Genomic DNA, 11311 nt, shown 5'->3' with positions numbered 1-11311 from the left:
GTGTGAATGTGAGTGTGAATGTTGTCTGTCTATCTGTGTTGGCCCTGCGATGGGGTGGCGACTTGTCCAGGGTGTACGCCGCCTTCTGCCCGATTGTAGCTGAAATAGATTATACATTTATGTCAATATAGGTGCAGCTTTCCAAGGATTACATCTGGGAAAAGAAAGTAATTTTATGTGAACAAAGTCATAATGACATCGTCCAATTTCAAAAGAATTAAGAGTTTCGGAAATTATGAAATTTATTTAAATCAATCAATCAATCAATCAATCAATCAATCAATCAATCAATCAACCAATCAATCAATCAATCAATCAATCAATCAATCAATCAATCAATCACTCAATCAATCAATGTTTATTTATATAGCCCTAAATCACATGTATCTCAAAGGGCTGATTTAATCAAATGTTATAATGTTTATACATTTAATTTATTTGTTTTTATTATTATTGTGTATATCTATTGTATATATGTATATATATATATATATATATATATATATATATATATATATATATACATACACAATAATAATAACAAATAAATTACATGTATAAACATTATAAATGGGGTGGGGGGTTGCCCACATATGCGGTCCTCTCCAAGGTTTCTCATAGACATCATTGTCACTGTCACCGACGTCCCACTGGGGTGAGTTTTTCTTTGCCTTTATGTGGGCTCTACCGAGATTGTCGTTGTGGTTTGTGCAGCCCTTTGAGACACTTGTGATTTAGGGCTACATAAATAAACATTGATTGATTGATTGATTGATATACATATTATAATGTAAAGTTGAGTGTGCAAGCCAAGGCAACTATTTATATAGCACGTTTACAACATTTTTTAAATTGGACCAAAGTGCTTTACAGGTTAAAAAGCATAGAGCAAAAAAACAAACAAAGAACATAAACAATGAATTAGCTAAACAAGATAGTGAAAAGTAAAATTGCAAAATAAAAATAATGAAATAATAAAAGTGAGACAAATTGAAAAAAAAAAAAAGGGGGAGTGGACAGGGGGTGTAAGTTGTTGTTACTGCCTTAATCCACTAGATGTCGCCTTGTACGCATTTAATGGCGTCTTCCTTCACAAACTGGCGAGAAAAAAAAAGCGCAGCAGAAGAAGAAACAAGACAAGTGCACTAAGTGCACTCGATGACGAGTTCAACCTCAACTTTGAAATGAGAGCTTTTAACCCATGAAGATGCGGTAAGAGTTGTTGTTTTGGGTCATTTTAAAGAGCAATTATCTCTAAAATAATGGCAGGTGTTCGCCTTCAAAGATGCTAATGCAAACTAAACCTGCATAACGAAGCTAGACTGAAATATATTAAGTCAGGGGTCACCAACGTGGACCAGATGAGTAGCCCGCTCCCCTGTTCTAAAAATAGCTCAAATAGCAGCACTTACCAGTGAGCTGCCTCTATTTTTTCAAATTGTATTTATTTACTAGCAAGCTTTTCTCGCTTTGCTCGACATTTTTAATTCTAAGAGAGACAAAACTCAAATAGAATTTGAAAATCCAAGAAAATATTTTAAAGACTTGGTCTTCACTTGTTTATTAAATAAATGCATTTATTTTTTTGCTTTGCTTCTTATAACTTTCAGAAAGACAATTTTCGAGAAAAAATACAACCTTAAAGGCCTACTGAAATGAGATTTTCTTATTTAAACGGGGATAGCAGGTCCCTTCTATGTGTCATACTTGATCATTTCGCGAAATTGCCATATTTTTGCTGAAAGGATTTAGTAGAGAACATCGACGATAAAGTTCGCAACTGTCGGTGCTAAGAGAAAAGCCTTGCCTCTACCAGAAGTCGCTGACGATGACGTCACAAGTGTGGGGGCTCCTCACATATTCACATTGTTTTTAATGGGAGCCTCCAACAAAAAGTGCTATTCGGACCGAGAAAACGACAATTTCCCCATTAATTTGAGCGAGGATGAAAGATTCGTGTTTGAGGATATTGATAGCGACGGACTAGAAAAAAAAAAAAATGCGATTGCTATTGTGTTGCTAGTGTTTTAGTGAGTTTAATAGTACCTGATAGTCGGAAGGGTGTCTCCACGGGTGTGTTGACGCCAGTGTCTCAGGGAAGTCGACGGCAGCTTCATGGACGGCACAAGCTCAGCTTTTCTCCAGTAAGAACTGACTTTTTAACCACAATTTTCTCACCAAAACCTGCTGGTTGACATTTGGTCTGGATTCATGTTCGCTTGACCGCGCTCTGATCCATAGTAAATTTTCACCTCCGGGAATTTTAAACAAGGAATCACCGTGTGTTTGTGTGGCTAAAGGCTAAAGCTTCCCAACTCCATCTTTCTACTGTGACTTCTCCAATATTAATTGAACAAATTGCAAAAGATTCAGCAACACAGATCTCCAAAATACTGTGTAATAATGCCGTTAAAGCAGACGACATTTAGCTGTGTGTGTGCGTAGCGATCATACTTCCTAAAAACGTGTGACGTCTTGCGTACACGTCATCATTACACGACGTTTTCAAGACGAAACTCCCCGGGAAATTTTAAATTGTAATTTAGTAAACTAAAAAGGCCGTATTGGCATGTGTTGCAATGTTAATATTTCATCATTGATATATAAACTATCAGACTGCGTGGTCGGTAGCAGTGGGTTTCAGTAGGCCTTTAAAAGGTTTTTAAACACATATACCTTTTTACCTTTTAAATGACAATTTAAATGAATGTTCAAGTAAATTTATATTTTTTATTGTAAAGAATAATAAATACATGTTTATTTAATTCTTCATTTTAGCTTCTGACGAAGAATATTTGTGAAATATTTCTTCAAACTTATGATTAAAATAAAAAAAAATATTTTGGCAAATTTCGAAAATCTTTAGAATCAAATTTAAATCTTTTTTCAAAATCTTTAGAATTTCTTTTAAAATTTTTGTTATTGAAAATCTAGAAGAAATAATGATTTGTCTTTGTTAGAAATATAGCTTGGTCCAATATTTTATACATTCTAACAAAATGCAGATTGGATATTAACCTATTTAAAACATGTCATCAAAATTTTAAAATTAATCTTAATCGGGAAAAAATTACTAATGATGTTCCATGAATTCTTTTTTTTTTTTTTTTTTCAAAAAGATTCAAATTAGCTAGTTTTTCTCTTCTTTTTTTCGGTTGAATTTTGAATTTTGAAGAATCAAAATTGAAGATAACATATGTTTCAAAATTTAATTTAAATTTTTTTTCCTGTTTTCTCCTCTTTTAAAGCGATCAATTAAGTGTTTTTTTCATCATTTATTCTCTACAAAAAACCTTCCGTAAAAGGAAAATAAATGTACGACGGAATGACAAACAGAAATACACATTTTTTATATATATATAGATTCATTTATTAAAGGTAAATTGAGCAAATTGTTTATTTCTGGCAATTCATTTAAGTGTGTATCAAACTGGTAGCCCTTCGCATTAATCAGTACCCAAGATGTAGCTCTTGGTTTCAAAAAGGTTGGTGACCCCTGCATTAAATACACACTCGACCGAAACGGAGTAGAAAGAAGAATAGTTTACAGAATCCTAATTGTTGCTAGTTTGTGGCCCCCGGATCACTTGAATGCAACCATAGAACATCAGAGCCCAGTTGTTATAGGTCTTGTCGCCCCACCCCCCCTTCAGTCTTTGTTGGAACTGTTGAAGCCTTGAGGCAGATGCTCTAAAATAGTTTCACCTTGGAAAAACAACTGGTTGTTTGTATAATGTCTCATGACAAACACTCATCGCTGTTCTTGTAGTTTTAGTTTACATAAACAACAACAATGATTCCTGATAACAAATTTTAGTTTCCCCTTGGGGATTAATAAAGTGATTCTGATTCCGATTACTAACAATTGAGGCGCCATTGCAAAGAGCTGCAGTTTATTACGCGGTTTATTTCGGGGAAAAAAACAACCAGAATAATGTCCCCTTTTTTAAGGTAAAAACTGACTGTTGTTAAAGGCCTACTGAAATGGGATTTTCTTATCCAAACGGGGATATCAGGTCCATTCTATGTGTTATACTTGATCATTTCACGATATTGCCATATTTTTGCTGAAAGGATTTAGTAGAGAACATCGACGATAAAGTTTGCAACTTTTGGTGCTAATAAAAAAGCCTTGCCTGTACCGGAAGTAGCAGACGATGTGCGCCGTGACGTCACGGGTTGTGGAGCTCCTCACATCTGAACATTGTTTACAATCATGGCCACCAGCAGCGAGAGCGATTCGGACCGAGAAAGCGACGATTTCTCCATTAATAATCCGCTTTGAACTGAACTCTCGCGACTGTGTTGGAGCCACTATGGATTGAACTTTCACAGTATCATGTTAGACCCGCTCGACATCCATTGCTTTCGGTCCCCTAGAGGGAGGGTGGTTGCCCACATCTGAGGTCCTCCTCAAGGTTTCTCATAGTCAGCATTGTCACTGGTGTCCCACTGGATGTGAATTCTCCCTGCCCACCGGTTGTGAGTTTTCCTTGCCCTTTTGTGGGTTCTTCCGAGGATGTCGTAGTCGTAAAAATTTGTGCAGTCCTTTGAGACATTTGTGATTTGGGGCTATATAAATAAACATTGATTGATTCATTTGAGCAAGGATGAAAGATTTGTGGATGAGGAAAGTGAGAGTGAAGGACTAGAAAAAAAAAAGACTATACAGTGGAAACGATTCAGATGTGATTAGACAAATTTACTAGGATAATTCTGGAAGATTCCTTATCTGCTTATTGTGTTACTAGTGTTTTAGTGAGATTATATGGTCGTACCTGTACAACCTGAAGGTCTTCAGCACCAATCGACGAGTGGTGGCGATGCCCATCTCTGCCCTTCGCAAGGGACCCTCTTCGAAACACGCTCTTTCGAAATGATCGCTGCATAATACACTGTACTTTGTGTGTGTGGTCCAATCCAACCGTGTTCGCTTGACCGCTCTGTTCCATAGTAAAGCTTCACCGTCTTCTTTCGGGAATGTAAACAATGAAACACCGGCTGTGTTTGTGTTGCTAAAGGCAGCCGCAATACATTGTTTCCCACCTACAGCTTTCTTCTTTGACGTCTCCATTATTCATTGACTAAATTGCAAGAGATTCAACAACACAGATGTCCAGAATTTAAAATTGCAATTTAGTAAACTAAAAAGGCCGTATTGGCATGTGTTGCAATGTTAATATTTCATCATTGATATATAAACTATCAGACTGCGTGGTCGGTAGTAGTGGGTTTCAGTAGGCCTTTAATGTCCCCTTTTTTACTGTAAAAACTGACTGTTGTTAAATAGCAACACAGTAAAATCCAAAATAGTTGATGACAGTAGTAAATGCAGTGGATTCCTGCAAACCAGAAACAGCAGACAACCTAAATGACTATGGTTGTAATACGTAGAAAACACCGGACTTTACTCTGCAAATAATGAAAACTTGTACAAATGAATTTGCAAATTCTGTAGTGTCACATGCATGCAATTACAATATTATTCTGTCTAAATCAGGGATGTCCAAAGTGAGGCACGGGGGCCATTTGCGGCCCGCAGGGAATTTTTTAACGGCACATTCTAAAAATATGATTAAAAAAATACTAAGCAAATAGTGGTACAAAAGAGCATTTTTAATTTAACAAGAAGATGTTGCAATTTTGACTCTAATAACACAAAGCTGCCATGCAGGCTGTTTCTTTCTTAAAAAAAAAGAATCAAAATTAATGTCATTATGAACTATTGACCTATTCAAGGCTCCAATTACCTCACATTAAATATTCCACTTTGAGTTACTTTTTGTGTAGAATGTTGCATATTTTGTGTTTGCCACACGTTTTTGTTTGCAAAAAAAAATGTTTATCAGTTTGAACAACAAATATGTTGTCTTTGTAGCATATTCAACTGAAAATGGGTTGAAAATGATTTGCAAATCATTGTATTCTGTTTATAATCACATCTAACACAATTTCCCAACACATATGGAAACGGGGTTTGTATATTTCTTGTTTAGCGCTTAGCAATACCGTTACTTGCTAGATCTGCTATCACTCAGCGTCTAAAACTTGTAGCTTGTCTTCTTTATATTCAGGCTCAAAAATATAAGGATCTGAATCACAGTTTGCCCCAAAGTAGTCGTTGTTGGCTCTCTTGAAGTATGTCATGATTAGTAGTGTTGTTGTTGAAAGAAATAGCGAATGATGTGATGCGCCTGTGAAATTAATGCGTGTTGTCATAACGTGTTGTTATGAATATGCCTGTGACTACATTACATATTACTTGCAGCGTGTATATACAATGTTGATGGAGGTGTTTGGATGTTTTTTTAGAGAGCATTGTAGAGCGAATTCCTTTACCTCCATTGTTAGTTGACTTTTGCTAAAGTTTATTTACGAGTTGCCTGTCTCACATACGGATTGTGAATTTAAGACAAAACTCCCAAAGGAAGTGCAGTTCCCTTTTAGATAATGAATTTCTTACATCTTGATTAAAAGCCTACTGAAATGAGATTTTCTTACTTAAACGGGGATAGCAGGTCCATTCTATGTGTCAGACTTGATCATTTCGCGGTATTGCCATATTTTTGCTCAAAGGATTTAGTAGACAACATCGACGATAAAGTTCACAAGTTTTGGTCGCTAATAAAAAAGCCTTGCCTGTACTGGAAGTACCAGACGATGTGCGCGTGACGTCACAGGTGTGAGGGCTCCTCACATCCTCACATTATTTATAATGTGAGCCTCCAGCAGCAAGAGCTATTCGGACCGAGAAAGCGACAATTTCCCCGATTAATTTGAGCGCGGATGAAAGATTTGTGGATGAGGAAATCTAGAGTGGAGGACTAGAAAAAAAAAGGCGATTGCATTGGGAGCGATTCAGATGTTTTTTAGACACATTTACTAGGATAATCCCTTATCTTTCTATTGTGTTGTTAGAATTTTAGTGAGTTAAATAGTACCTGATAGTCGGAAGAGTGTGTTGACGCCAGTCTCTGAGGGAAGTCACGAAGCTGCAGCAGGACAGAAGCTCCGCTGATCTCCGGTAAGAGGCGACTTTTTACCACAATTTTCTCACCGAAAACTGCAGGTTGACATGTAGTCGGGATCCATGTTCGCTTGACCGCTCTGATCCATAGTAAAGTTTCACCTCCGGGAATTTTAAACAAGGAAACACCGTGTGTTTGTGTGGCTAAAGGCTAAAATCTACCACCTCCATCTTTCTACTTTGACTTCTCCATTATTAATTGAACAAATTGCAAAAGATTCAGCAACACAGATGTCCAAAATACTGTGTAATTGCGCGATGAAAAGAGACAACTTTTAGCCGCAAGTGGTGCTGCGCTAATATGTCCCCTCCAACCAATAATGTCACAAACAGGCGTCATCATTCCGCGATGTTTTCAACAGGAAACACCGTGGGAAATAAAAAATTGTAATTTAGTAAACTAAATCGGCCATATTGGCATATGTTGCAATGTTAAGATGTCATCATTAATATTTTAACTGTCAAACAATTAAAATATTCAATTCCGATTAACCACATTTTGTCCATAGTTAGCTCATAACTAATTACAAAAAAAAGTTATACATGTTTGATAAGTGTTCTTTATTAAAATGTACACCCAACATGGGACTGAACAATTTTTGTAATGCAAATAATGTTTTTCCAACATTATGCTTTTTTTAACACACAAAATTGACACAAACAGACACACGCACATTTTCCACCTGGCATTGAATCTAGTCCCTTAGTGCTGTGTTTTTCTCCCATAATGAAAAACTGCACATATATTTTACATTATACATTTTTATTTAGTTTTCCACACTAATTCTGCCACTAATGTCTCATTGTTTCTCTGCCAGCCTGGGCTCTGTCCATATTTGCACATGCCTAATTAGCGTCAATGTGTTTGACCGCGTGCAATGTCCGTAACCAGGAAATGTTAAAAGGGAACATTATCACAATTTCAAAAGGGTTTAAAATAATAAAAATCAGTTCCCAGTGGCTTGTTGTATTTTTTGAAATTTTTTTCAAAATTTTACCGGCCCCTGAAAAACCCTAAAAAAAGCTTTAAAGTACTTGATTTTTGTTATTTGCGATGAGACTATCCATTTCCCTGTGACGTCATACAGTGCTGCCAATGTAAACAAACAACGGCGAATACCACAGCAAGATATAGCGACATTAGCTCGGATTCAGACTCGGATTGCAGTGGTTTAAGCGATTCAACAGATTACGCATGTATTGAAACGGATGGTTGTAGTATGAAAGTATTGAAAAAGAAACTGAAGCTATTGAGCGAATAGCTATTGACGCTATTCATAGCCACAGCATGGCCGTATAGCTGCGTTAGCATCGTCGGTAAAATGTGCGGACCAAACGATCAGGACTTTCGCATCTTGTGACACTGGAGCAACTTAAATCCTTCGATTGGTAAGTGTTTTTTTTGCATTAAATGTGGGTGGAAGGAAACATAATATAGTTGCAAACGCATCTGCAGGTTATCCATACATCTCTGTGCCATGTCTGCTTTAGCACCGCCGGTAAATAGCATGTTAGTATCGATTAGTGTAGCATGTTAGCGTCGATTAGCTGGCAGTCAACATCAACAAAAGTCACCTTTGTGAATTCGTTGACTTTATAGTTGCAAATCCATCTGCAGGTCATCCATACATCTCTGTGCCATGTCTGCTTTAGCACCGCCGGTAAATAGCATGTTAGCATCGATTAGCATAGCATGTTAGCGTCGATTAGCTAGCAGTCACGCCGCGACCAAATATGTCTGATTAGCACATAAGTCAACATTAACAAAACTCACCTTTGTGATTTCGTTCAATTTATCGTTGCAAATGCATCTGCAGGTTATCCATACATCTCTGTGCCATGTCTGTCTTCGCCGGTAAAATGTGGAGACACTCTGGCACATTCAATGGGGGTCTGGCGGCAGACACTTTCGCATCTTCGGGCCAGTGGTGCAACTTGAATCCCTCCCTGTTAGTGTTGTTACACCCTCCGACAACACACCGACGAGGCATGATGTCTCCAAAGTTCCAAAAAATAGTCGAAAATAACAGAGCTGAGAACCGGTGTTTGTAATGTGTTGAAAATGAAAATGGCGGCCGTATGACCTGGGAGACGTCACGTTCTGACGTCATCGCAAAAAGAGCGATAAACAGAAAGGCGTTTAATTCGCCAAAATTCACCCATTTAGAGTTCGGAAATCCGTTAAAAAAATACTTGGTCTTTTTTCTGCACTATCAAGGTATATATTGACGCTTACATAGGTCTGGTGATAATGTTCCCCTTTCACTAAGCCTACTACTACGGTATGTAGTAATAGGCTTAGGTCGTAATATAATTCGCAATGAAATTCCAGACGGTTAGTACCACCGTCTAATTTTTTTATTAACGAAAAACTGTCATTAATAATGCATTTTAGGCACCAGGAAGACAGGCACATGCGCAGTAGCGGGGTTTGGCTTGATAATCATGCCAGACAAGCTACACGGACTTTGCTCCGGAGATTTCCCCTCGACATAACCGGAGCCAAGCGTGATTTTCCCTCGCTTCCCGGTGTGCATTTAAGAGCGCACTCCTATGTTTTGATGGAGACAGGTGTGGACAATATTGGAGATGGACGCACTTGTCCCCACACTAAAAGTATACAGAGAAGCAGAAAACTATTTGATGTTGATTTTATTTTCTCAATACAGCGTCCATCAGCTGCTGTGACTGAGAGTTAACGAGGTGAGGAAACATGCAGCAGGGGATGTGTCGTGAACGTTGTCACTACTTGTTTATAACATCTTTAGTTTGTTGACTGGGATGTTCACTCCTCATTTATTTACACTAGCTGCAAACTGTGTCAGTGTTCAAATAACATCAATACTAGCTCAAATGTGTTGTCATCTAATCGAACTGAACAAAAGCTGTGAAGATTGCCTATTTGCATACTTGCCAACCTTGAAACCTCTGATTTCGGGAGGTGGGGGGCGTGGTCTGGGGCGTGGTGTAGTTGGGGGCGTTGTTAAGAGAGAGTATTTTTACAGCTGTTGTGTGCAGTTTTGCACTGCACTCTCTAAAAGCCGTAGATGTTATTGTCTCATGTATATGATTGATTGATTGATTGAAACTTTTATTAGTAGATTGCACAGTACAGTACATATTCCGAACAATTGACCACTAAATGGTAACACCCGAATAAGTTTTTCAACTTGTTTAAGTCCACGTTAATCAATTCATGGTACAAATATATACTATCAGCATAATACGTTAATAAGTTAATCATCATAGTATATACATTGAATTATTTACATTATTTACAATCCGGGGGGTGGGATGAGGAGCTTTGGTTGATATCAGTACTTCAGTCATCAACAATTGCATCAACAGAGAAATGGACATCCTACTTAGTAGGATATTTACTGCGAGCAGAGAACATAGTGAGTTCAGATAGCATAAGAACAGGTATATGCATTAGAAATACATTCGATTATTTACATTAGGTTATTTACAATCCGGGGAGATGGGATGTGAATGGAGGACGGTATTAGTAAAGGGTTGAAGTTGCCTGGAGGTGTTGCCTGGAGGTGTTGTGGTGCATTTACAGTAGATGGCAGTATTGTCCTGTTTAAGAGTGTAACAACATTGCTGTTTACGGCAGACGAACTGCTTTACGGTTGACGAAAACGTGACTGCTGTTGTTTTGTGTTGTTACCTGCGTTGGGAGGACGTTAATGAAACTGCCTAACAATAAACTCCCATAAGAAACCAAGAACTCGCCCTCGATCATTCTACATTTATAACGTCATTGGGCAGACACACTGTTTATATTGTGGGAAAGCGGACATGAAAACAGGCTGTTTTCACTCAGGTCTGGGAGATTTTCGGGAGAAAATTTGTCCCGGGATGTTTTCGGGAGAGGCGCTGAATTTCGGGAGGTTCCCGGAAAATCCGGGAGAATTGGCAAGTATGCCTTTTTGATGTGAGAGGTGTCACGCTTCTTTATTTTTGCTTGCCACTATTGCACTGAACCAAGAGAAGAAGAACACTCGTTTATTAGACTTCATCTTAATTAACCAAACTGCTTAGTTTTATATTGATATCAAAAAGTAAACACAAGGTGTTTTTTTTTACATTTTCATGTCACAAAGGTATAACTACAAAAAAAAACATATATGTATTTTGTTAAAGTTTTATTGTGTATAGTTAATTCGTATATGACATATTTCTGCTCAAACTCTTAATGGATCTATCTATAACTTAAAAAAATATATATAATCATTTTAAAAAGTACCTCCCGCTATCAAAATATAAAAATAGAAATAA

The 11311-nt window shown here is 37.5% G+C and overlaps 1 protein-coding gene across 1 annotated transcript in view; it reads left to right on the top strand.

The window, feature by feature from the left end:
• The first annotated feature begins 1117 nt into the window (after nt 1-1117).
• kita (KIT proto-oncogene, receptor tyrosine kinase a) overlaps nt 1118-11311 on the top strand; it is a 228529-nt gene continuing 218335 nt past the window's right edge. The window contains exon 1 of the mRNA XM_061888897.1: nt 1118-1212. The gene's annotated coding sequence lies outside the window, so the exon portion shown is untranslated. The remainder of the gene's footprint in view (nt 1213-11311) is intronic.

This window comes from Nerophis ophidion, linkage group LG26 (genome assembly GCF_033978795.1).
Source record: "Nerophis ophidion isolate RoL-2023_Sa linkage group LG26, RoL_Noph_v1.0, whole genome shotgun sequence".
Taxonomy (NCBI): domain Eukaryota; kingdom Metazoa; phylum Chordata; class Actinopteri; order Syngnathiformes; family Syngnathidae; genus Nerophis; species Nerophis ophidion.
This window is presented reverse-complemented; position numbering and strand designations above follow the sequence as displayed.